At 48.1% G+C, this 26,829-nt stretch overlaps 1 long non-coding RNA gene across 2 annotated transcripts in view; it reads left to right on the plus strand.

Annotated features, from left to right (window-relative positions):
* Positions 1 to 26,829, plus strand: part of LOC143832168 (uncharacterized) — a 54,314-nt gene that overhangs the window by 12,480 nt on the left and 15,005 nt on the right. The window contains exons 1-2 of one of the 2 annotated variants that reach the window (XR_013229115.1): positions 16,082 to 16,965; positions 17,402 to 17,505. This is a non-coding gene — a long non-coding RNA (uncharacterized LOC143832168). Of the gene's footprint in view, positions 1 to 16,081; positions 16,966 to 17,401; positions 17,506 to 26,829 lie in introns of those variants that run through there. The other variant, XR_013229116.1, reaches the window with a different exon arrangement.

Here is a 26,829-nt window from a genome sequence, read left to right on the forward strand (position 1 = left end):
TTGTTGCTCAGACTTCCTCAGGCCCATTTGACTTCACATTCCAGGATGTCTGGCTCCAGGTCAGTAACTACCCCATTGTGGTCATCAGGGATGTTAAGCTCGCTCTTGTATAGTTCTTCTGTATAATTTTGCCACCTTTGCTTAATCTCTTCTGCTTCTGTGAGGTCCCTACCATTTTGGTCCCTTATCATACCCATCTTTGCATGAAACGTTCTCTTCATATCTCCAATTTTCTTGAAAAGATCTCTGGTCCTCCCCATTCTATTGTTTTCTTCTATTTGTTTGCACTGTTCATTTAAGAAGGCATTCTTATCTCTTCTAGCTTTTCTCTGGAATTCTGCATTCAATTGGGTGTATCTTTCTCTTTCTCCCTTGCATTTCACTTCCCTTCTCTCCTTAGCTATTTGTAAAGCTTCCTCAGACAGCCATTTTGATTTCTTGCATTTCTTTTTCTTTGGGATGGTTTTAGTTGCTACCTCTTGTACAATGTCGCGAACCTCCGTCCATAGTTCTTCAGGCACTCTGTCTATCAGATCTAATTCCTTAAATCTATTTGTCACCTCTACTGTATATTCGTCGGGGATATGATTTAGTTCATACCTGAGTGGCCTAGTGCTTTTCCCTACTTTCTTCAATTTAAGCCTAAATTTTGCAACAAGAAGCTGATGATCTGAACCACAATCAGCTCCTGGTCTTGTTTTTATTGCCTGTATAGAACTTTTCCATCTTTGGCTGCAGAGCACATAGTCAATCTGATTTCTGTGTTGACCGTCTGGTGATGTCCATGTGTAGAGTCGTCTCTTGGGTTGTTGGAAAAGAGTGTTTGCTATGACCATTGTATTCTCTTGACAAAATTCTACCAGCCTGTGTCCTGCTTCATTTTGTACTCCAAGGCCAAACTTGCCTGTTATCCCGGTTATCTTTTGGCTTCCTACTTTAGCATTCCAATCCCCCATGATGATAAGCACATCATTTTTTGGCGTTGCTTCTATAAGGTGTTGTAGGGCTTCATAGAACTGATCGATTTCATCCTCTTCAGCAGCAGTGGTTGGGGCATAGACCTGGATCACTGTGATGTTGAATGGTTTGCCTTGGATTCGAACTGAGATCATTCTGTCATTTTGGGGATTGTATCCCAAGACTGCTTTTCCTACTCTCTTATTGATTATGAAGGCTACTCCATTTCTTCTGCGAGATTCTTGTCCACAGTAGTATACCTGATGGTCATCTGAATTAAATTCACCCATTCCTGTCCATTTTAGTTCACTGATTCCTAAAATGTCGATGTTCAGTCTTCTCATTTCTTGTTTGACCACGTCCAGCTTGCCTCAATTCATGGATCTGACGTTCCAGGTTCCTATGGAATAAAAATCTTTACAGCATCGGACTGCCTTTTCGCCACCAGTTACTTCCACAACTGATCGTCCTTTCGGCTTTGGCCCAGCCGCTTCATTCATTCTGGCGCTACTCGTACTAGCCGTCTGCTCATCCCCAGTAGCATATTGGACACCTTCCGACCTGAGGGGCTCATCTTCCAGCGTCATAACGTTATGCCTTTTGGAACTGTCCATAGAGTTTTCATGGCAAAGATACTGGAGTGGTTTGCCAGTTCCTTCTCCAGTGGATCACCGTTTGTCAGAGCTCTCAGCTATGACCTGTCCATCTTGGGTGGCCCTGCACGGCATAGCTCATAGCTTCACTGAGCTACGCAAGCCCCCTTGCCACAACAAGGCAGCGATCCTTGAAGGGGGCTAAATTCTTTACCTTCAGACAAAATTCTATGCAGGCAGAGATTGCTAAATTCTGTAAGCAAAGCCTTGCCTCTTCAGCCAGGATCTCCAGGTCCCATTCCCATTCTTCCTTCTCTGACTCTAGATCCCATGGGCAAAGCTCCTCCTCTCATCAAGGCAGATCCACATCTAGATGGCTCACTAAGGCAGCACAAAAAAAGAAGAAGGCCCTACTATTCCTCCAATTGTCAGTCTGTATCCTCTGAGGAGGAAATTGAGGCCAGGGAACGGGAAGAAGGATAGAAGGTATTATGGTCCCAAGGGCAGTGGGGAATTTTTCCTAAGATACAAACCAACTTAAAGAACTTCCCTTACCAGAATCCTTTGAAAGAAAGATCAGGGCTGAATGGGGAAAGCCTATTGTAACTAAACAGTTTCCTTCCTTTATCTAGCGTATGTATGGCATGCCAGAGTATGCTGAATCCATGTTACAGCTTCCTGCTATAGATGGTCCAGTGGCAGCATTGCAGACTTCTGAGGATGGCGAGGGGTATCTTCAAGATTTCATGGACAGAAGGTCAGAGACTGCGCTGAGAAAGCACACAAGGCCATGGCAATGGCAATTAGAGCTGCTACCACTGCCTCAATTGTTGCAAGAGCGTCCATGGCCAGGTGTAAGAAATTGCTCACATTGATCCCTGAACCAGAGGGGCGCCTCCAGGAAGGCACCAACCGGATCCTAAAGGCTTTGGTGTATAATGCAGACACTAGTGGTCTTTGCAGGCCGTGCTATGGCTTCTACACTGTGGCTAGAAGACTGTTATGGCTCAAGGCCTGGCAGGCCGATCCACACTCAAGTTACTGCTTATCCCTTCCAAGGGGACAAGCTCTTTGGAGACACTCTGGACAGAGTCCTTACTGAGACCAGGGATAAAAAGAAGGCGATGCCACGGCCCATTAGGAGGGATGGCAAGCCCTGTCCATTGACCTTCCGGTCCCAGAACTCTGGTCTCAGATTCAGACCGGAAGGAAAGAGGGGATCCTACGGATCCAACTTCTTCAAGCAGGGCTGCTCCAACAGAGCAGTGGGAGACAGTAAGTCCCCTAAAGCATGACTCACAGACTACTCCTATAGGGGGGCGACTTCAGCATTTCAAGCAGGCCCTGGATAGGTTCACAAATGGATGCTTTTGGCCAAGGAGATAGTATCTCAAGGTTACCTAATAGAGTTTGCTTCTCTGCTCCCACACAGGTTCCTACAATCCCCAGAATCCAAAAACCCAGACAAGTGAAAGCAGACATTGGACGCGATAGACCACTTATTGTGGATCAGAGCCTTAGAACCAGTTCCTCCACAAGACCAGGGCACAGTTGTGTACATGTTTACTGTTCCCAAGAGGAACGGGAACTGGAGAGCCATACTTGAAAGTTTGTCAATTGGTTCATCTGGCTGAAGAGATTCCTTATGGAGACTCTTCGCTCCATCACAGAGGCCCTACAGAAGGACTAATACCTCACATCCCTAGAGCTGCAGGAGGCGTATCTTCACATCCCCATAACTCAGAAGCACTGACGCTACTTGTGTTTTTGCACAGGGGGGTGTCAGGTTCAGTACAGGGCCCTACCCTTTGGCCTGTCAACAGCTCCGTGGGTAGTCACGAAGATTCTTGTCACCGTGATAGTACTCCTGAGACAGGAGGTGATTAATGTCCATCCATATTTGATCAGGGGCCCCTCCCGTCAGCTGTCCATATCTTCCATTATCCAGGTTCTGGAGCAGTTTGGTTTTTCTGGTGAATTTGACAAAGAGTTCAACTGTTCCATCCCAGACACTAGAATGGTGATTAACACGACCAAGTTAACACTTTTCCTCCCACAAACCATAACCATCAAGACCATAGGGTTGACCACACAGGTCACCATGGTATGGTCCTCTTCACTCCTACAGTCCGATGGGGCTTCTGACATTGAACTCAAAAACCCTTCAGTGGGGTCGCGCTCAGTCAGTCAGTAACCTTTTATTGGCGTAAAAAGTATAAGACATATAAAAATACGGTTTAAAATTTCAACAAAATAATAAAATGGGGTTACATGACCAAACAGATCTTAAAATGATTAAATAAACTATAAGAGATAAAATACAAGGTAGGCAGCATATTATAAAAGCATCTTAGTTAAAACTCTGGCAACTAAAATGGTTATCTCTGGGTCTTTGTCAGAGAGCAGAAATTGCAAGGTCATAGATTTACTTACAGAAGGCTTGTTTCCCAGCAAGGCAACAAAGCTGTCATCCCGACACTGCTCATATAAGGGGCAGTCTAACAAAATGTGTGAGACAGAGTCAGGGCAACCAGAACCACACGGACAGAGTCTCGCATGGTATGGGATATGGTGGAATCTTCCCTCTAAGACCTTTGAGGGGAAAGCATTCATTCGTGCGAGGAGAAAAGCTCTTCTCAGGGGTGGGACATCAAGGAGATGCAAATATGAAGGCATAATATTTCTCTGCATAATGATGCCAAAGAATGCTGGTGAGCAGACTCGAGGCTGGGTAGGTATGAGTTCCTGCTGCTCCTGGTCTAAAATTCTCTGTTTAATAATCCGGAAGATACATTTTTCTTCCAGAGGTAGAAGGGAGTTCAGATCAATGCCAATGGAGACTAATTTTTGTTCAATAGCCTGGAACCATTGAAATTTAAGAGGGTCACTTTTTAGACAAGTTAAAAGGCTGCCAGTTTCTATTCTAAAAAACAGTCTGACCCAAAATTTAAAAGTAGCTATCCAGGCCCTTGTCTCTACCCTAATTTGGCCAAATTCTGCGCAAATGGCATGGTAGGAGACACAGTTGGGAACCCCTGCAATTTGCCTATAGAAAGCAGATTGAACACCCTCAATAGATTTATTAAAGGCAGGAACCCATAAGGGGCATCCAAACAGGAGCTGGGACATTACTTTGGCATTAAAAATTTTAATTGCTGCAGGGATAAATTGGTTACCTTTCACAGAGAAAAAGAACTGTTTTATCAAAGAAGATGAGGATTTGGCCAGATTGATAGCTCGTTGGCAGTGGGAGCTCCATTTCTGGTTATACTGGAAGGTAACACCTAGATACTTAAATGTTTTGACTTGTTCTATTGAAGTGCCTCCAATAGACCAAGTCATTGCATGCCAGCTCTTAGAGAAAACCAAAACTTTTGTTTTACCATAGTTAATTACTAACTTATTATCTTGGCAATATTGGTAAAAGGTGGATAAGTATCGTTGTAAGCCAACCCTTGTATATGAGAGTATTGTAGTATCGTCGGCATACAACAACAAAGGAATATGCTGGGAACCAAGTTTTGGGGGATGACCATTAATTGGTTCCAGTTTTAACGCTAAATCATTAATGAATAAATTGAACAACAAGGGGGCCAGAATACAGCCTTGCTTAACTCCAATGGTCATTGGAATCTTGGAGGTTAAGTCTCCCTTTGAAGAATACCGGACTTGGCAGGAGGTGGACACATAAAGTTTTTGGATGAGAAACACAAGTCTCGGTTCCATACCCATTGATCGCAATTTATTCCAGAGCATATCCCTATCTATCTTATCAAAGGCACTTTTAAGATCTATAAAAGCTGTGTATAGCCTCTTACCATTTTGGGACGTATATTTCTCGGCCAGGCATGAAAGAGTTAAACAATGATCTATAGTAGAGTTACCCTGCAAGAAACCAATCTGTTCAGGACCTATAATTCTTTGAGAGCGAGCCCAATCAGTTAGGCGCCGTTCGAGATGTTTTGCATAAATCTTACCTATAATTGATAATAAACTAATAGGTCTAAAATTATTAGGGTCGCGCTCATGCATGCCCCTGCAACAGAGCTTACGACCTCTTCAACAGAAAGGTGGATGTTTCAGTGACTCTGGACTGACAGGTCAAGGCCAGCCTTTGTTGGTGGACTGCTCGTAGGAACCTCTTGAGTGGAAGAATTTTTTCTTATTCCAAATTATTTGCAGATATTCACGGACCAGCTTAACAGGTTGGGGGGCCACACTCAACAATAGCCCTGTTCAGGGATCCTGGACAGCAGGGGAACAGAGACAACCTATCAACCTGCTTGAGTTACAAGCAATTTGCTTGGATCTGAAATCTTTCCAGTCAAGCATCATAGGAGGTCACATGATGATCCAGACAGACAAGGTGGCAGCAAAAGCATAGGTCAACCACCAGGGCGGATTGAAATCTGGACGACTACAGAAGGTGGTCAGACTGCTAATGAGCTGGGCGGAGAAACATCTTGCATCGCTAAGAGCAGAACACGTCCAAGGCGTCCTAAATACTCAGGCAGATTGGCTCAGCCGACAGTATCTTCAGGAAGCAGAATGGAGCCTCAACAAGTCAGTATTCCAAATGATCGCGAAGCAGTTTGGCCACCCCATCATGGACCTGTTCACATCTCACCTAAACTTGCAGGTGGAGCCCTTCTGCATGAGGTTCTTTCATTCCAGAGCCACATTGACAGACACACTGATGTCCAACTGGCCAACAGGTTTTCTTTATGCCTTCCCGCCGGTTCCTGTCCTTCCTAAATTTCTACAGGGATGTTGCGAGCCGAGGTGATCCTGGTGGCTTCTTGATGGCCCAAGCGCCCCTGGTTCTCCACCATAATCCAGATGACAGGCAGCCCACATCTGACTTTGCCAACCATTCTGGATCTGCAAGTTCAGGGTCTGGTCAGGCACCCTCGGCCAGAGTGGTGGAGTTTGATCGCCTGGCTGTTGGAAGGTTGGCTTTAAGTAGGAAGGGTTATAGCTCAGCAGTGACCAATATTCTGGCCTCTAGGAGAGCTTCCACTACATGTTTGTATAACTGTACCTGGAAGGCCTTTGTACGATAGTCACGGTTATAAACCCCAGTGCCCACAAAACCAAATATATCCTGGAGTTCCTATAGGAGGGCATACATTCATGTCTCAGGTCTGGGACACTTCATTGACAGGTAGAAGCCCTGTCTATGGTGTCGAGGCAAGACGGGGGGTCAGCACTCCTCCGTCTTCCTCACATGCTATGTTTTCCTTAGAGGTGCAGCTCTTTCAGAGCCTTCCCCCAGACGTCATTTTCCCACATGGCAGTTGAAGGTTGTGCTTTGAGGCCTTGTCTAAGGTACCATTCAAACCCATTAAGTACATTCTTCTTTCGAGATTGACTCTCAAAACTGTTAGCTGCCATCACCTCTGCCAGGAGGGTTTCAGAGCTGGGGGCATTGTCCATTGACAAGGAGCTTTGCATGTTTCACAGTTCCCAGATTGAGCTCAGGACAGAGCCGCTATTCAGACCAAAAGTGGATTCCAGGTTTCTCCTGTATCAAGAGCTTGATTTGCCTTCATTTTTTCCTAAGACTTGTTCTGAGAACAAACGCAGATGACACAAGCTGGACGTGAGAAGAGTTCTTAAAACTTACATCAAAAGGGACTGAGATCCTTAGAAAGACAAAAGGTTTGTTCGTGTCAGCAGCGCCTGCGCAGGCAGGCCTGGCCATGTCTAAGGCTGCTATTAGCAAGTCCATCCAATCCTGTAGAGGCCCATATAATGGAGGGCAAGATGGTGCTGGAGGACATCACAGCTCATTCCCGCAAAAGTGCAGCTACCTCTGCTGCTTTTTCCAACAGAACTCTGGTGAAACAGGTCTGTAGGGCCGCCACTTGGGCCACCCCTTCCACCTTTGTCAGGCACTATATGATAGATGCCTTGGAGGTTGCAGAGTAGGATTTTGGCCATAAAGTTCTACAGCGGGTAGCTGACTCTGGCTAGAGGGTTCCAATTGGGGACTGTTCTTGTAAGTCCCACCAAGCTGTCCTCCTGACCTAGAGGGAGAATGACCATTGGATACTCACCGAGAAGGGTCCTTCTCCTCGTAGGTCAGGAGGACAGCTTATCCCTCTCAGTTTCTTTCTAGCCAGAGCTCTTTTTATCTTGAGGAGGGTCTTCTCCTTGCAGGCGATCAGTTAAAGCAGGGTTGTTACCTGTTTGGTTCTTAAAAGAAGAAGAAAAAGAAAGAAATGGGGGTGCATCATGTTGGAGACGTTGACAAGTGTTTCTTATTAAACATTATATGCGGAAGACTTCCTGTACCGTCTTCTTTTTGCCTTTTGTGTCCTCTCCTTATCTTAAACAAGTTTAATTTCCAGATGGACAAGGTTTTTCAGGGAGAGATCTTGGGAAGAATCTGACTGGCAAGAGGAGGGCGTTTCCCAACAGGGAGACAGGAAGTTTTCCTTTGACCTGCCTCCCTCAAAGAGAGATGGGAAATCACCCACCAAGCTGTCCTCCTGACCTACGAGGAGAAGGACCCTTCTCGGTGAGTATCCAATGGTCATTTTCACTATTTTTTGCAAAAAAACCCCAACAACATTGCATTCTTCAATCCTGGGTACTCCCCTGCCCATTATCAATGGAATAATACTTCTGTTGTACTGCAGCTTGTAAACTGGTGGAGACAAAGCTGATTTGACTGCATTTGTCACTGTATATTGTTATCTTGTTGATGAACAAGATAGTTGTGATGTGTTTCCTTCTGATTCTTACTGCTTTGTTGGCTTCCTTGAGGCTGAGAAAAATGCTTCAAGTTACCCCTCCAGTTTTCCTCACATCTATACTTACCTTCTACCCTCTGTCTTCATGCTTACATACTTTCTTATATTTGGAAGCTTTTACTGTAGCTGTGAACTTTCAGATTTTCCCATGGAGCAGTAAAGAAACGTGTTTGTGTGTTTTAATGAAGGCTGGTGTGATTGTAGACGTATTAGCAAAGGATACTGCACAGCAGTATACAGAATCTTTGTTAGCTGGGGTAGCGACACATTATTAGAGGTTTTATAAAGTTCATTTCAGAAAAGATGCTGAAGCACCTGATTACAAGGAAAGGCTTGTGAAGAATGTCAACAATATATAGCTAGTATTGTTAAGTTTACGTTACTTTATATGCATTCTTTGAAGTTGCTGGCTGCTCAGGAAAAGAGAGGCCTGTCCTGCTCCTGGACCTATAACAGCCCTTTAATAATGCAGGGGGTGACCAAACTGTGGCTCAACATGGACATCTGGAGAGCCACAGTTTTGACCATGGCTGACTTAGGAGGTGGAGCTTGACTACTTTTGATTTTCATTCTTCTCACCAACACTGTTTTCATTTAGATTGCTAGAGTACAATTTGCCATACATTGCATAATGTATGTCCCTGAAAATGTATGTCTCAGAACACGACCCTCACAGGGTTTTGAATGCGGGGAGATGATCGGAAAGTGCTTGTAAGCTGCTTTGACACTCCTTCAAGCAGTGAAAAGTGGGATATAAAAACCAACTCCCCTTCTTCTCAGACATGGGTGCCTGAGCTTTGTGAGAACTGCTTTGTGAGAACAGCTTCTAACAGGGCAGCTGCATATGGAGGTGTGGGGAATCAACCCCAGCACACTGAGATTAGAAGCCACTGCTCTTAACCACTACACCACATTGGTTCCCTTGCAGCTGTGTCCAGATATAGATTAGCACCATGAAGATGAGGGCAGTGCAAATTGATCCCTATCTGGCTATGAGGTACACAAGAAAGTTGAGGCTGCACCCACTGTTTGTGTCACAGAGATCCTTTTGGTGCAGCCTTGAATAGGGATGTGTGGTGAAAAAGCCAAGAGTACAGGAATTCTTTGTGCACTTTCCTTTGAAGTCTTCAAACATATTGCAGAAATTCTGGCTGCTAGCTGTTTACCCTCTGGTTATGATACTTTCATGCTAACTATTTTCAAGTAGCTTCTAGAACATGACAAGGAATGATTCAGTTTGTCTGGAAAAATCATTCTTTAATTGCCCAAACATGAGAAGGGATTTAAGTAAGGCAACCATGAAGACTTTGAAACTGAGTTATGAATAGTTTTCTTTGTCGGTGTGTGCTAGTGAGAAGCCTACTGCCATTGGGTAAGCTGCTTTGATGTCACAGCTGGGCTGAGCAGGAAAAGGGGTCTAGAGTTATAAGAGGTAGAGGTCTGAGGCAGTAGGGAGCCAAAAAAGGAAGGGAATACAGGTAGCAGTCAGAGCCAGAATGAGGGAACTTATCAAAAGGAGGTGACTAATTAGGATGAGAGGAAGACATGGAGTCTGAGGAAGGAACAGAATGGGTAGGTGAGTTAACGAGCAGAGGCAGAAGAAAGGAAAGAAGTCTGCATAGCAATTCCATCCTATCTTGAGGCTTTAGATCATTTAAAGGTATAGGTTCCACCTTTAGACGATGACCTAGTAGCCCGGATCAAGGGCAGTTCACACTCTTCAAACTGTGTTCCTAGTGCCATTGGTCTAATTATTCTTTTGTGTTGCATTGTTAGTGATTTTTAGTTTTCCTGTAAAGTTGTCAGGTCATTTGTGCATAGACATTTAACTATAAGGCAGCAAGACAGGATGGAGCTTCTGTACCTCCCACCACATGCCCCCTCTGTTCCCTCAGCGCTATTCTTGTTTGCCTGCTGTCAGGCACAAGTGGAACTTTGACAGTTGAACCAAGCGCGGGAGAGAGAAAGGTGGCAGTAAAAGTGATTAGGACAGTCGTACAGGTCCTGTCCTATTCTTGCCCCCAGGTTCAAGGGCTTGGCAATTCTCAGTGGGGTCATGTGGCCCAAGCATGTACATCTGTCTTACTTCCCCACCAATTCCAACACCTTTGCACATGGACATGATAAGGGATGGAAAGTATTTAAATTGCCTTGGATGACCATAAAGTGTTGCCAGTAGGAAGGTGGTAAGCAGATGGGAAAGAAAACAACCAAGGGATCTCAGAGTGCATAAGCTAAGAAGGCTGTCAGTAGGACAGGATGTAGGGGGAATCTGAATGGATCTGGGTGTTAAACACGAGTCCCTCCAGCCACAGATGTGTGTAGATACTCATGAGCTATAATGCTGGTATTTGTGTGCAATCTAGAGTATGTTTATCTCTGCGGGTATGCCAAGAGGATCTCAAACACATTCTTGAAATGTCCCATAGTCAATGCTGTCATTGTCCTAGTGAGCATGCAGGCTGCAGCCCACAGTCTAAAGAATGCTATGTGTTTTACTTTGCCCTTTTCCTGTGCTGACTCCAGGCATCTCCCAGTAGTTACCAGGTTCTCCCACTGTGGCAAAAGTGAGAGAACCTGGTAGCTATTAGAATCATAGAGTTGGAAGGGGCCATGTTGTCCAACTTCCTGCTCAATGCAGGATCAACCTAAAGCATCCAGGAGATAAGTATTTGTCCAAGCCACTGCTTAAAGACTGCCAGTGAGTGGGAGCTCACCACCTCCATAGCCAACTGACTGTGAAGACTGGGATAACATTTGCTCCCCTCCAGTCTTCTGGCACAGCTCCAGTCCTCCAAGAGGTCCTAAAGATGATGGACAAAGGTTCTGCAAGCTGTCCAGAAAATTCTTTGAGCACTCTCAGGTGCACACCATCCAGCCCAGGGGATCTGAACTCATACAATGCAGTCAGGTGCCTCTTGACAGCCTCTCTGTCAGCCTGCCACCCAGACGCTTTACCATGCCTACTACCATCCCTAGATGTGTCCATATTCTTCTGGGAAAACACAGAGGCAAAATAAGTACTCAGCCTTTCTGCTTTCTCACTGTACTCTGCTAGAGTTTCTCCATCTTTACCCAACAGCAGGCCTATTACCTCGTTTACCTTAAGTTTGCTCCTCACATATCCGAAGAAGCTTTTCTTGGTATAGTGGCCTTCCCTGGCCAGCCTCAGCTCACTCCCAGCTTTGGCCTCTCTGATGGCTGACCTGCAGTGCCCTGTAACCTGCAGATACTCTTCTTTAGAGGTCCGTCCTTCCCTCTATCCTCCTGAAGTTTTCTGTTCATCCAAATAGGCTTCTCAGATCCTTACCATGTTTCCATCTCACTGGGATAGTCATGGCTTGAGCATGCAATAACTCTTGCTTAAAGAGAGCCCACCCAACACTTGTTCCTTTCCTGTCCAGTATTCTTGTCCATGGGATGTCTAGTACCCGTCACTTGACCTTTGCAGAGAGGATGGGCTGCTTGGATCTGTTATTGGGGGTGGGGACCTTGCTGACTGGCTGGCCCAGTTGCCTGTAGCAGTATTTCTCACATGATGTTATCTCCATCAGCCATTTCTGCAGGTACAGTAACAACAGAGAAGAACTGCCTTTGAGGTGTTTGTTCTGGAAAGACAAGGAGACTTTCCCCTTGGCTGTACTATTGTCTCTCTAATAAAGGTAAAGGTATCCCCTGTGCAAGCAGCGAGTCATGTCTGACCCTTGGGGTGACGCCCTCTAGCGTTTTCTTGGCAGACTCAATACGGGGTGGTTTGCCAGTGCCTTCCCCAGTCATTATCGTTTACCCCCCATCAAGCTGGGTACTCATTTTACCGACCTCGGAAGGATGGAAGGCTGAGTCAACCTTGAGCCGGCTGCTGGGATTGAACTCCCAGCCTCATGGGCAAAGCTGTCAGACGGCTGCCTTACCACTCTGCGCCACAAGAGGCTCATTGTCTCTCTAATAGTTGATGATAATTCAGAAATCTGTGTTTATCTAGAGCAGAGATGCAGTGATGGGCAAATACTTCAACTGCATAGTTTCCAAATATCTCTGGCCATGTGACATTAATAGTGCAAGAACCTTTGTGGGAGTGGGGTGGATTGGCTGTCCACATATTTAATTGAGAAGGACATCTACTTGCCTGCAGACTCAGAGCAATCATAGACAGAGGCAGTGTTTTCACCACCACCTGCTCCTGTGCTGCTACATTCTTTCCTCCTCTGTGCTGGCAGCTGAGCAAACACCTCTTTCCCAGGAAGCAGAAAAAAATTATCTGTAAGTTCCCAGTAAGAACAGAGGCAGCCTAGATTTCTTCAAGCTCTTGGGGCTGTAACCCTCAAACAAGTATTGAGAAGTCACGGAAGGTTTGTCAGGTGGAGTTCTGGATGAAGTTTATCGAACAAATGTGATGTACCAGTTAGTGTTGAACTAGGGTGACTTGGGATCAAATTTGTGCACTACCATAAAGATCACTGGGTGACCTTGATCCTAATCTCTCTCTCTCTCTCTCTGCCTGTCCTTCCTAAATTTGTTGGGAGGATAGAATGGAGGAAGGGGAGCACTATGTTTGCTTCCCCAAATGCCAGTGAGCTCTTCTTGGGAGATGAGTGCCTGCTTTTCTTCTTTATGGCACTCTAAAGCAGTGGTCCCCAACCTTTTTCGGGCCAGGAACTTGGGGGGTGGAGAGGCAGCCCCGGCACACCAGCATGCGCAAAGGTGCAGGCGCGGCAGCTCTGTGCCTGCACGTTTGCGCCCGCCGGTGCCCCCCCCCCCCCGCAGCACAGCGCTCGCTGCATCGCGGCCTGGGAGCAATTGACCGCTGGAACAGCCGATCGCTCCTGGTGCAGCGAGTGCCACGCCATGCTGCGGGGGAGGGAGGCGCGCTCGCTGGCGCCTGCTGGCACCCGCACCTCCCTCCCCCTCGCCGCGGCCCGGTAGCAAGGGCTTCACGGCCCGGTACCTGTCCATGGCCTGGTGATTAGGGAAGACTGCTGTAAAGTAATGACTAGAAGATGTTAAGGAGAGATCCAAGATTTGTGTAGAGAAGAACGATCTGTGTTTCTGGAGCCTATGGATTACCTGCCTTTTCTTGGCACAGCAGTTCTGCCTGTTAGTTTCCTAGATGCCACTTCTGACTGAAGTTCCTGCAGTTCCTTGTTCTTAACAGCTATCATGGTAGTTTACAGGAGCATCAGGACCCTGTTCTGTGGATATTAAGGGCTAACACCCAGGATACTTAATAGTTCCCATGGTATGTGTATCCTTGCTGACGCCTACAGTCATGGTATACTGCCCTAGCTGGCCATACCCAGTAGAAGCTGTCTCGGAGAAGCCTGGACAGCAAGCCCAGCTGGAGGAGAGTCAGAGTTCGGTCCAAGTCACCGGGAGTTAAACAAGTACAGTGCAGAGCAAGGCAAAGTATAGTTGAGCAGTCCCAAAGTCAAAGTCCAGATAATCAAACAAAGCCAGTTCACTTAACCAATGCCGGAGTCAAGAGCGAAGCCAGGGGTCAGTTGCCAGCGATCAATCAGACGTTCACAGGAGCAGAGCCGGTCAGGTGGGGGGGGGTTATAGCAGAGATTGCTTCCACACCTGAAAAGTCGCGTTTGTCTTCCTAAATACGGCCCAGCTAATTAGCTGCACCTGGGGGATGACTCACCCATCCTCCCGGGAGCTAACCCAGCTGGCCCCCATCTATTCTGGCAACATGCCTGCAGCCTCTGGCTTCTTCGGCGTTCTGCCAACCCCACCCTGCAGCTTCGTCTGAGTGGCTCGGGCAATCCATCTGAATCTGATTCAGACTCCTGCTGCCCAGCTGATTGGAGCAGCCCTCCCGAGCGTCCCTGTCAGAATCCCCTGTTTCTTCAGGCTCTTCAGCCAGAGCTGAATCAGCTGCCGGGTCCAGTTTTCTCTAGCAACTCCTGAGAGATAGGAGGTGATAGCGGGGGCGTGACACCATCCCCCCTTCCAGGTCCCCCTCCTGTAAGGTCAGGGACGGGTTCAGCTGGAAACCGGGTGTGGAAGTCCTGCACCAGATTGAGAGCATGCACCTTGCTGGCGGGTTCCCAGGTCCGTTCCTCGGGCCCATAGCCGTCCCAATCAATCAGGTACTGGAGCATTCCCCAACAGACTCGGGAATCTAGTACCTGCCTGACCTGATACTCTTCGTCCTCATCGACGGATACGGGTTCTGGAGGGGCCGGTGTCGGTGGATGGAGGTTGTCCGTGCGGAGCGGTTGGAGCAGCGAGCGATGGAATTTGATGAATCTGATACAACCATGGCAGCTTCAATCAGTAGGCTATAGCAGTGGTCCCCAACCTTTTTATCACCGGGGACCACTCAACGCTTGACAATTTTACTGAGGCCCATTGCCCTAACGCTCTCTGATTCTGGTCGCTATGGTAATGTTTAAACATCCCTTCAAAATAAGATACAGACACGCCACAACTATGAACATAAGGAACATTTTATTTTCATGGAAATTTTAACTCATGACAATGACAAATCAACAGGAACCCTGAGCTTGTTTCTCTGCAACGAGATAGTCCCATGTGCGCCTGCCGGATCGTGGATGAAGAAAAGGGCCGGGGGGGGGGGGAGAGAAGGCGTCCTTCGCGACCCACCTCCAGTTAGTCGAGGGACCACATGTGGTCCGTGGCCCACAGGTTGGGGATCGCTAGGCTATAGAATTCACCTGCTCCAGAACTTCAAACGGTCCCACGACTACTGTGGGTAGAACGACGGGGTCAGGCAGGAACCGAGGGTGAAACCCATAGTGGCTTGGAATGAGTGACTTGGAATGGGGACATCTGCATGGAGGCATGGATTGAATTGTTGTACACAAATTCAGCCAATGGGAGCCAGCGCGACCAATCGAGTGATGCGCACTCGAGAGGCTGATATTGGTCCCTAATGCGGCATGCAATTGTCGCCAGAAGTGGGAGGTGAATTGCACCCCTCTGTCTGTGATTATCCTCGTTGAGAGCCCGTGTAACCGGAACACCTGTGCTAGGAAAAGGTGTGCCGTTTCCCAGGCCTTGGGCACTCCCCGGCAGGGAATCAGGTGCGCCATCTTGGTGAACCGATCCACCACAGTCAGGATAGTGGCAAACCCACGGGATACAGGAAGGTCTGTGACGAAGTCCATAGTTACTTCCTGCCATGGCCCTTGGGGAATGGGGAGAGACTGCAACAAGCCCGGAGGTTTGCCTATGGCATGTTTCACCTGTCTGCACGTAGCACACAAAGCCACGTACTGGACCACATCAGCTCGCACTTGAGGCCACCAAAAGCATAGGGTCAGCAGACGGAGCGTCTTGTACTGGCCGAAATGCCCTGCTGCCAGGTCATCGTGGGTTTGTTGCAGAGCATGTGCTTGTAAAGTGGACATGGGAAGTACCACCCTGCTGCGGTGGTGCAGGAGCCCCTCTAGGATGTGGAAATCAGAATGTTCATCGGGGTGTTCCTGCAGCCAATGGATCTGGGCCTCGGTCCATGGGTCAGTCGCCTATTGTTCTGCCACCCGTTTGCAGAAAGCCGGAGTGTCGGGGACAGTTGCAAACACTGAGGCTGGAAGTAGCAGGGGTGGAGGGCTGTCATCAGGGTCTGTTGTGTCTTGTGGCTGGTGGGATAGGGCGTTTGACCTCTTGTTCTGGGTTCCCGGGATGTACTCAATCCGGAAATTGAACCGCAAAATGAACAGGGCCCACCAGATTTACCGCTCCAACACGACTGTGGTAAGCTGCTGCACTCGGGTTTCCAAGGCTTGGTTCTGCACATTTAAGTCAGCCACCTGTTGCTCCAGCAACTGGTTGCAAGCAACCAAGTTGGTTGCTGTGGCCTAGTTCATCCTGGCTAGAGCTGCTGGCTCTTAGTTCCAGCCGCAAGGATGGAAGAGGGGTTGGTGGAAGCAAGGTATGCTGCCCTAGCTGGCCACACCCAGTAGCAGCTTTCTCGGAGAAGCCTGGGCGGCAAGCCCAGTTGGAGGAGAGTCAGAGTTCAGTCCAAGTCACAGGGAGTTAAACAAGTACAGTGCAGAGTAAGGCAAAGAATACTCGAGCAGTCCCAAGGTCAAAGTCCAAAGAATCTGATAGTCAAACAAAGCCAGTTCACTTTACCAGTTCTGGAGTCAAGAGTGAAGCCAGGGGTCAGTTGCCAGTGATCAATCACAGGAGCAGAAGGGGAGGGGGGGCTAGGAGCATAGATTTCTTCCATGCCTGAAAAGTCATGTTTGTCTTCCTAAATGCAGCCCAGCTAATTAGCTGCACCTGGGGGATGACTCACTCATCCTCCCGGAGCTAACCCAGCTGGCTCCCATCTATTCTGGCAGCGTGCCTGCAGCCTCTGGCTCTGCCAACCCCACCCTATGGCTTCGTCTGAATGGCTCGGGCAATCCATCTGAATCTGATTCAGACTCCTGCTGTGGCAGTGTCCACGATCTCTCATATGCCGGGCCCGGCTGACTGGAGCAGCCCTCCTCAGCGTCCCTGTCAGAATCCCCTGATTCTTCAGCCAGAGCTGAATCACCTGCCGGGTCCAGTTGCTCTGGCAACACCTGGGAGACAGAAGGTGGCAGCAGGGCCGTGACACATGGTTTCTTCTCGACATGGTTCCTCTTGTGGGGAAGATGACCTGATACAGAATCCCAGGAGATGGCAGTCTTCAAGCAAAGGTTGGATACACACTTTTCTTGGATGCTTTAGAATGCTGTGGGCTGATCCTGCAATGAGCAGGGGGTTGGACTAGATGGCCTGTATGGCCCCTTCCAACTCTATGATTCTATGAGATGGCTCTTTAGCAGAAATGTTGAATATTATGAGCAAGTGTATTAGCAGCCCAGCACACAGTGAGCAGGCATGCATCAGGCAGCAGTGATTAGGGTGGAATCTAATATATACATGCTCCACTAAGATTCAGGAGGCAGCATTTACCTGAGTGGGCTCCATTTGGAGAAGAGAGCACTGGAGATTCAAAGAGTTTCTGCAGTATTTTCTTTATTGAGCAATATATAGGTCAAGGCGCCGAAATATTCCTATAGCAGATTCCTACATCCGCAAAGTGCTTGAGCCAGCTCACATTGATGGCTGTTTTCTCTCTGTCCCTTTCAGCATTGTAACTGCACTTGTCGTCCCTACCTGCACACTCCTTGCAGCCGAGCAAAGAGGTGGAGTTCCCTCCTCCAGGCCCTGGTGGGCTGCTGGACGGTCCAGAGGTGAATGTCTACACTTTTTACAAAACATTGCCATTCCTTTTGTCAGGGAGCAGGGAGCAGCACTAAACTACACAGATCAGTATCCCAGCCTGTGGTGGGTTTGTGTATTGGGCAGGATGTTCCTTACGCAGCAGGCAAGGCTGTAGCAGTTGATTGTTAGGCAGGCCTGAAAGAGTATTAGGGTGTTGTGCATTTGGTTTGGGTGCAGAATGTTAGGTCCAGTTATGGCAACTCAGGGTTGTTCTGTGCAGGAAATAGCTGGCGTTGATTGGTGGCTGTAGGGCAGAATGGCAGCTCACAGTGGAAGCGTCTTCTCTGCCCTTGTCTTTCAGTGTTCTCTGCCCATCTCCTCTTGTGTTTCTGGCTCTGGGGTATTTTTAGCTGCACTCTTCCTTCTACAGGTCTGCTGCACGCCTCTCATCTGACTCAGTGGCACCAAAATCCCTTTCCCTGGAATTGGACTTGGCTCATCTTACAGCTCCGTTTCATGTGTGAGACGTGCCAAATTCTAGGGCAGTGGTGTGCAGGACTGCCAGCAGGGATTGGAGGATAGGCATGGGAGAAGGGGAGCATGGGGAGAAGGGGGCCCATGATGGCATCTCTAGTGTTCAGCTCCAACTATGCCCTTTCCACAGCAGCTGTGTTCTGAAAAGAAAGGACTGGAGTGCCTTTGCCCTGAGTCACTAAGGGAGGGGTTGTCTGTGTGCCCAAGGCATTTCTTACTAGGCCTTTAGGTTTGTGCGTAAGAGGCTCCCTTCAGCCTGACTCACTGTCATCCATGTGAAGAAATCATGGGACAACCAGAGTGCTTGTGACCCTGAATGCTCATATCACTTTGGAGAATTCTTTAACCCTGGAGCCAAAGTATGTGAGAATTATGATTCTCCTATAATCAAATTTCAATGTTTTAAAAAAACTTAGGAAAAGCTGAAAAATAAAGAACAACATCAATCAAAAATCACTTTAAAATTAAATTCTATTTTTAAACCAGTATTATGGTTGGACTAATTATAAATGCAGCTGTCCAAGGATATTTACCCCGTCTGCACCAAACACTGTTAAGAGCAAAACCAGGTTACAATTGCAGCAGGAGTTGAAGAGAAGTATCAGTTGGATGCCTTCCACCATAGCTCACTGGGTTTTGCATAACTGCAGGCCATTTCCATCCAACATGCCTGGAATTTTGACTGTGATTCCCAAAGCTTCAAGAATCTCTAGCTAGCAGCTAGGCAAAAGATCCAAACAGGACTGGGCCTTTTGGAAGTCCGAGTTCAGCCAGAATAAAACTCTCTTGTTCAGGTGGGACTCTGCCATTGGCCCCGCTGCAGTACTAGTTAGTATTTCCAGTTAAAAGTAAGTCCCCCCAAAGCTTGGCATATGAGCTTACACCATAAGAAAAGCAGAGGGGAAACAACGCTCCTGTCTTCTTCCATAAATATAGTGTGTGTCATAATCTTTGTTCTCCTATTTTTATGGCCTGTAACCATCCCATTGTATATGTTGATCCCTGAGCATGACACAAGTGGAGCAATGTGCCTTGAGGCCCAGGAAAGGATAGGAGTTATTCTGTGCAGTGGATAATTCCCCAAGGACTTGGTGTCTGGTGTTTCTCAGCTTGTAAAAGTAACCCCATAATTTTTCCGGCATGCAGAGTGAATGCACTTTAAAGCACAGGTTTTCTTGCCAAACCTCTGACTGACCTGCCTGGATGTCAAGGAAGCCAGGAGTTAAACTGCCACATGCTTGAAAATGGCTGTTATCGCTGGAAGGCACTGAGACATGTTTTGTAGCCAGGTTGGATTTCCTTTGACATGTATTTGGTCTTTGAACTCTCACACAACAGCCCAGCCAAGGACTGGCCCGACCAGTTTACTCTCAGAGGACCATTGTTCTGGGGCATCAAGAGACAACGCCAGACCTGGCTCACTACCCACTTACATCCTGCTACACAAAAGAGGATAGAAAATTAACAAAGGCTCCCTGATCTTGTACCGATTGTGTGATGTTAGTCCAGCTTTTCAAACCATGTCCCAGCTGCCTTTGGTCACAAAGGTGAACACAACCTCTGGCCAAGTACAGCTTTTGCAATACATGCACATTTCTAGGCTGGGTTCAGTGTTCAGAGTCTTGAGTATCCAGTGGTCAATCTTTATGCATATTGAGTGTGACTGGCAGTCTCCCCATTATGTTCCTGCCTCTAAGGATTCCAGATGGGTAGCTGTGTTGCAACAAAGAAAGAAAGTTTTACTGTTTGATTGTACCCAATGGATTTATTTTACCATTGGCATTCATAGAAGTAGCATAGTATAGCGATCTAGAATCTGAAAGGCCCAGGTTTAAATTCCTGTTCTGCCATGAAGTTTTATGAGTGACCTTGAATCTTTCACATATTCTTAGCCTACCCTTACAGTGTCCTCATTGTTGTGGAGGAGGAGGTAGGTTTGCCAGGTTCCCCCAGTCCATCAGCAGAGGATGGAGGGTTATGGCTGCCAGACCAGGCTGGGAAACGCCTAAAGCAGTGGTTCTCAACCTGGGGGTCGGGACCCCTTTGGGGGTCAAATGACCCTTTCATAGGGGTTGCGGCAGGGCAAGCAGCTTGACCGGGGGGGGGGGGCACCATCTACACAACAGCCTTGCAGGGTAGATTGAGATAGAGCGTTCGTCTGTCTGGAGCAGCGGAAAAGAGCGAGATCGGCATGATGGAACAAGAGGCAGAACTGAACTGAGAAACCCCAGGAAAAAAAACAATTTATATACAATCATGAACAATGGATCTTCATGCCATTGGTCAGTTTCGGTTTAATTTCTGTGAAAGAACACTTGCATAATTTGATGGATGGGGTCACCACAACATGAGGAACTGTATTAAAGGGTCACGGCATTAGGAAGGTTGAGAACCACTGACCATAAGATGCAAACGATTTTCACTGGAGAGATGAAGTCAACTGTATGTCATGGAATTTAGCCAGCCAGCTTGGGGTAGTGGTTAGGAGCGCCAACTTTAATCTGATGAGCCAGGTTTGATTCCCCACTCCCCCCTCACACACACATGCAGCCAGCTGGGTGGCCTTGGGTTTGTCACAGCACTGATAAAGCTGTTCTGACCGAGCAGTAATATCAGGGCTCTCTCAACCTCAACTACCTCACAGGGTGTCTGTTGTGGGGAGAGGAAAGGGAAGGTGATTGTAACCTGCTTTGAGACTTACTCTGGTAGAGAAAAACGGCATATAAGAACCAACTCTTCTCCTTCTTCTCCTTCTTCTGTAGCTCCTCAGTGATCTATTAACTTGGCAGTTCATTGTGATATCGTTTGGGCTGGCTGCTGTCCATGTACTTATGACACCCAGTTCTGTATTTCTTTACCTAAACTTCCCCAAAACAAGCTGATATTTTAAATGAGTGGACTGATTCTGTGGTCAAGTGACTGAGACTGAACAGGTAGAAATTAATTCAGAGATGGTCAGGAAGGCTGGTCCTAGATGGGACTTCTCTCCCTCCGGGTCAGGAGGACAGCTGGATGGGTGTTTCCCGTCTCTCCTTGAGGGAGGCATGTCATTAGAATATTTTGCCTTCCTGTGGGAAATGCCCCTCTGAAGCCAGTCTTCTTCCTGCCTCACGAGGGAGCAGTCATGACTGTTAGAGTCCCATGCTGTACTGTGCAAGGCTTGATCTCTCGGAAAGGGGATCAGAGTTATTCAACGAGGCACATGCGGTGCCTGCAGCCGCGGCAAATTTCAGGCCGATTTCGACGGGCAGAGCTCCCTCAGTGGCTGCGCCGGATCGGGCAGCGAGGTAGAGCTCCGCGGCAGTGACCGCGTGTTCGGCTCGTGGCTGGCGGCCATTTTGAATAGCGGCCAAAATGGCGGCTGAGCGCCAGGAGGGTGCCTTTTCCTCTGAGGAAGACAGCAGTCACCTGGAGAACTCCCTGGCTACCGGTGGAGTGGTGACTGGCACGAGCGGGGCCAATCCAGTGACGATGGCGGCAGGGGAGCAAGGACAGCGCTCCAAGCCTGCCAGGCCCACTAAACGTGCACGTAGTCCCCCCAAGCTGACTGACTCAGCGGCTTCGGGTGTGGGGCCGGACCAGGCCACATCTAGTTCAGCTGCCAGGTGGCAACTGGGCACTGAGGCTTCCACTTCCTCGGGACAGACCAGCAGATAAGACACTGGTAACGTTGAGACCAATTCTGGTCAATTTGCTTTACCTCCAGAGTTACTTGTAATGGTTCAAAATGCTGTGCAGACTGAGATAGCTAAGGTGTGTCAGCAAATGTTGCCTACTGTTACCAGACCTTCCTGTTCAAGGTCTAGGTCATCCTCTCCTGACTCTAGAGCCTCCAGGAGGAGTTTTTCCCAGGGGAGATCTCCTAGGAGGCCACGTGCCTGGGCCCGCTGGCCTACCAAGGCAGCACAGAAAAGGCCCCATTGTTCTCAACAGCAGTCCCCTTCCTCTGAGGAGGATTTGGAAGCCAGGGAGAGGGAAGAAGGTGAATTTATCACTGACGAAGAAGAGGTGGAGCCGATACCGGTACCTCAGCAGACTGAACGTTTCTTTAATGCTGAGGATTTCCAGTTTTTGCTTAACAAGTCCATTTCTATTTTGGAACTCAAGCAGTCAGGTTCTGAGGAACCACCAAGCAAGCAAGCTAGAAAATATTATGGACCTTGGGGCAGTGGTGAATTTTTTCCAAAGCCATAGTCTGGTCTCTGAAGATGGCGAGGGATATCTAAAGGATGGGATGGATCGCAAGTCAGAGACAGCTCTGCGTAAGGCACATGAAGCCATGGCAATGGCGATCAGAGCGGCCACCATAGCGTCAGTAGTGGCCAGGGCGTCCATGGCCTGGTACAAGAAGTTACTCACTCTAATACCAGAGTCAGAAGGAAGGTTGCAGGAGAGAACAAATAGAATTCTCAAGGCTTCAGCGTTTAATGCTGATGCATCATTAGATATAGTAGTGTTTGCAGCAAGAGCCATGGTATCTACTGCAGTGGCTGACCCACATTCCAAGACCACGGTGGTGGCTTACCCTTTTCAGAGCGATAAATTGATTGGGGACTCCCTAGACCGGATTTGGATAGAAACCAGGGATAAGAAGAAGGCTTTCCCACGGTGTATTCACAGAGATGGGAAGCCCTTTCCATCTGCCTTCCGGAATCAAGGGTCAGGTCCCAGGTACAGGCCGGAAGGCAGAAGAGGGTTCTGGGGCCAGTCAAGGCAGTCGTTCCGAAGGGGGACCTTCAATGGTAGAGGCAACAGGTTCAGACAACAGAGATCAGACCGTGCAGATGGAGATAAAGGAGCCCAGGCATGACACGATGTCCTTGCCAGTGGGGGGACAGTTAGCACGGTTCCATCAGCAATGGCTGGATCCCAGGATAGATGCCTGGTCTCAAAATCTAATAGAAAGGGGGTACAGAATAGAATTTGTTCAGCAACCCCCAGACAAGCTTTTTCCTTCCCCCATATCCAAAGATCCAGCAAAGAGGGATCGCATGTTGCAAGCCATAGAACACTTAATTCAGATAAGGGCAATAGAACCAGTTCCACCCGGGGAACAGGGCCAGGGGGTTTACTCACTTCTGTTCACGGTGCCCATAAAGACAGGGGATTGGAGAGCCATTCTCAATCTAAAATCCGTGAACACGTTCATTCCCCTAAAAAAGTTTTGGATAGAAACATTAAAATCCATTGCAGAGGCACTGCAAAAAGGGGAGTTTCTAACATCCTTAGACCTCAAGGAGGCCTATCTATACGTCCCCATAGCGGCAGAGCACAGGCACTTACATTTTTACGTGGCGGGGCAGCATTATCAGTACAGGGCTCTTCCCTTTGGGCTCTCCACCGCCCCCCAGGTTTTCACAAAGTTAGTGGTGAATATGGTGGCCATCTTGAGACAGGAGGGCATTCACATACACCTGTACCTCGACGATCTGTTGATCAGAGCTCCGTCGCTCGAGCTAGCGAGTCAGTTCACAAACAGGGCAATTTCAGTTTTCAAACATTTTGGATTTATAGTCAACAGGGAAAAGAGTTCTCTAGTTCGTTCACAGAGAATAGAGCACCTGGGGCTGGTGATAGACACAGTCCACTGTGCACTCTTCCTTCCTCAGAAAAAGATATTAAAAACTGTTCAGTTGATGTTCAGGTGATCCAGGCAAGGCAGTCTTCACTGTTGCAGCTGGCGAAGATCTTAGGACTTTTGGTATCCAGTACAGAGGTCATCCAGTGGGGCAGAGTTCAAGCCAGACCTCTTCAAAGGACACTCAGACCTTTCCAGGAGCGAATTTCGCAGAAGAAGGACTTGTCAGTGACCTTAGACCATCAGGTCAAGACAGATCTGTGTTGGTGGACTGTCAAGGCCAATCTGAGCAAAGGCAAGAAATTCCTACACAATCACGTTCACCAAGTGTTCACCAATGCAAGTCTCTCTGGCTGGGGGGCAATGTACAATGGTATGCCGGCTCAGGGAACACGGTCACAGACGGAGAGAAAGAGCAGATCAATCTTCTGGAGCTGCGAGCAATCCGACTGGCGCTGATGGTTTACTGCAGCTGGCTCAAGGGCAAGCACGTCCTAGTTTGAACAGACAATGTGGCCACAAAGGCATATGTCAATCATCAAGGGGGGCCCAGGTCCGAGAATCTGCAGAAAGAGGCCGACCTACTGATGAGGTGGGCGGAGGACCATTTAGCATCGATCCGAGTGGAACATATTCAGGGACTGGCGAACACGCAGGCAGACTGGTTAAGTCGTCTGGAGATTCAGGAAGCAGAGTGGTCGCTCAGCAGAAACGCTTTTCACCTTATTACAGTTCAGTGGGGCCGCCCGGTCATGGACCTGTTTGCAACATTCCAGAACCGTCAGGTAGACAGGTTCTGCAGCCGGTTTTGGCATCCGAAAGGGGAGCTAACAGATGCATTGACAGCTGTCTGGCCTCCAGGCCTATTGTATGCTTTTCCACCTCTTCCAGTCATCCCAAGATTCTTGCGAAGGGTTCGAGAGCTCGGCGCAGAAGTCATTCTAGTGGCACCGTGGTGGCCCAGAAGGTGGTGGTTTTCGACAATAGTGCAGCTGGCCGTGCATCCGCACTTCACGATTCCAGTGTCTCCAGACCTGTTGTCCCAAGGACTTTGTCTCCATCCTCGTCCAGGATGGTGAAACTTGACCGCGTGGAGGCTGAGTGGGCGGCATTGAGAGTGAAGGGCTATAGTGCTGCAGTAATGGACACCATATTAGCTTCCAGACGAGATTCTACCACAAGAATTTATAACTGTTCCTGGAAGGCTCTCGTGAGATGGTGTAGGAGGAAGGCCGTTTCTCCGTCCATGCCCAGAATTAGCAGCATTTTACAATTTCTGCAGGATGGTCTCCACTCTGGTACCCTGCGTAGGCAGGTGGCGTCCCTATCCACGGTTCTGGGGTTGCAAGGGGGGACCCCGCTATCTAAACATCCTCATGTGGTACGATTCTTAAAAGGGGCTTCCAGGCTAGAGTCACCACCTAGTCACTGGTTCCCAACTTGGCGGCTGGGGTTGGTGCTTTCTGCTTTGGCAAAGGAACCCTTTGAACCCATTAGAACAGTGGGCTTGCAGTGGTTAAGCAGGAAAGCCATATTTTTAGTGGCGATTACTTCCGCGAGGCGGGTTTCTGAGTTGGCAGCCTTGTCAGTAGATAACGAATTGTGCAGGTTCAGGAAGACCAGGGTTGTTCTTAGGCTAAACCCTTCATTCCAATCCAAGGTAGATTCCCGGTTCCACTTGTCCCAGGAAATCAACCTGCCCACCTTTTTTCCCAATCCTGCCACGGAGCAGGAGCAGCAGTGGCACAAAGATGTCAGGCACATCCTCAAGGTATACATTAGGAGGACGACGGATATCAGGAAGACGGAATCTCTGTTCATCTTTCCGTCAGGGGCAAAGGTGGGAGGAGCTTTGACTAAGGCAGCCATCAGTAAGCAGGTCAAATCCTGCATTGTGGAGGCTTACAGGGCTGTTGGAAAGGAAGTTCCACAGGGCATCACAGCGCATTCGTTGATAAGTGCTGCGGCTTCAGCAGCCTTCGCTAAGAACCCTTCAGTGGAGGTTTGCAGAGCTGCAACCTGGGTTACTCCTTCCACATTTGTCAGGCATTATAGAATTCAGGATAGGGAGACAGAATAGGCGGCATTTGGTCGAAGAGTTCTGTCGCATGTGATGGACCCGGTTGGACCCTCCCTGGGTTAGGGACTGCTCTTGTAAGTCCCATCCAGCTGTCCTCCTGACCCGTAGGGAGAACGACCACTGGTCTACATACCAAAAGGCGTCCTTCTCCTCAGGGGTCAGGAGGACAGATGGCCCCACCCATAGGGTGGTCAATCACAGACGTATTTTCTCTAGATCCTTGCATGTTCACATTATTCAGACAGCCGGGGTATAGACGTTTGTTATGGGTTATGTTTGCCTTCCCTGTTTGTTGGTTGTTTGTGCAAATTAATGCAGATTGCTTTGTAGAACCAAGAAGGTGATGGCAAGATGGGCGCTCCAGAAGTTTCAACTGGCTTCAGAGGGGCGTTTCCCACAGGAAGGCAAAATATTCTAATGACCTGCCTCCCTCAAGGAGAGATGGGAAACACCCATCCAGCTGTCCTCCTGACCCCTGAGGAGAAGGATCCCTTTCAGTATGTAGACCAGTGGTCGTTCTTTGACCAGTAATGTGAAGAGCTCGGGGATGTTCTTGGGCCCAGCCTTGCTAGCAGGGATGCAAACAAATACAACTGCTTAGACCACTTTCTTTCAATTACATGTTTCCTGTAAATGATCTCCTTAGCACTATTCTGAACTTGTCACAGTGATCCATGATGCTGCAATCTCTAAACTGGACTAATGCAATGTACATGGGATTGCCTTTAAAGACAACTCAGAAGTTTCAACTTCTGTTGAATACAACTGCCCATTTATTGACTTTGCACTGTGAACATATTTTTATTTAGTAGCCAAGGATTGGTCCCTGTTCAAGTAAAACAATTTGTACAATGGGGCCAGCCACGGTTACCAGGTAAGGTTCTGCAAACCCAACAAGAACCTCCAAGCTTGCAGGAAAGAAAGTGATTTAAAAAAAATAACTCAGAGGTTTTAAACAATTCCTCCAAATAAGAGCAATGGTCTGCAATGGAAAAAAAAAAGTGAGTTAACTCAGTGTAAACCACTTTGGGTACCGAGGGGAGAAAGGTGGGGTACAAATGAATTAAATACATTTTTTAAAAAGTTTAGCTGAAACCAAAGAGGGGTAATGTCAAGAAAAGGCAATGTATACATCTGATGAAGTAGTCTTTAGTCTACAAA

The sequence above is a fragment of the Paroedura picta genome, chromosome 3 (assembly GCF_049243985.1).
Source record: "Paroedura picta isolate Pp20150507F chromosome 3, Ppicta_v3.0, whole genome shotgun sequence".
NCBI classification, from domain to species: domain Eukaryota; kingdom Metazoa; phylum Chordata; class Lepidosauria; order Squamata; family Gekkonidae; genus Paroedura; species Paroedura picta.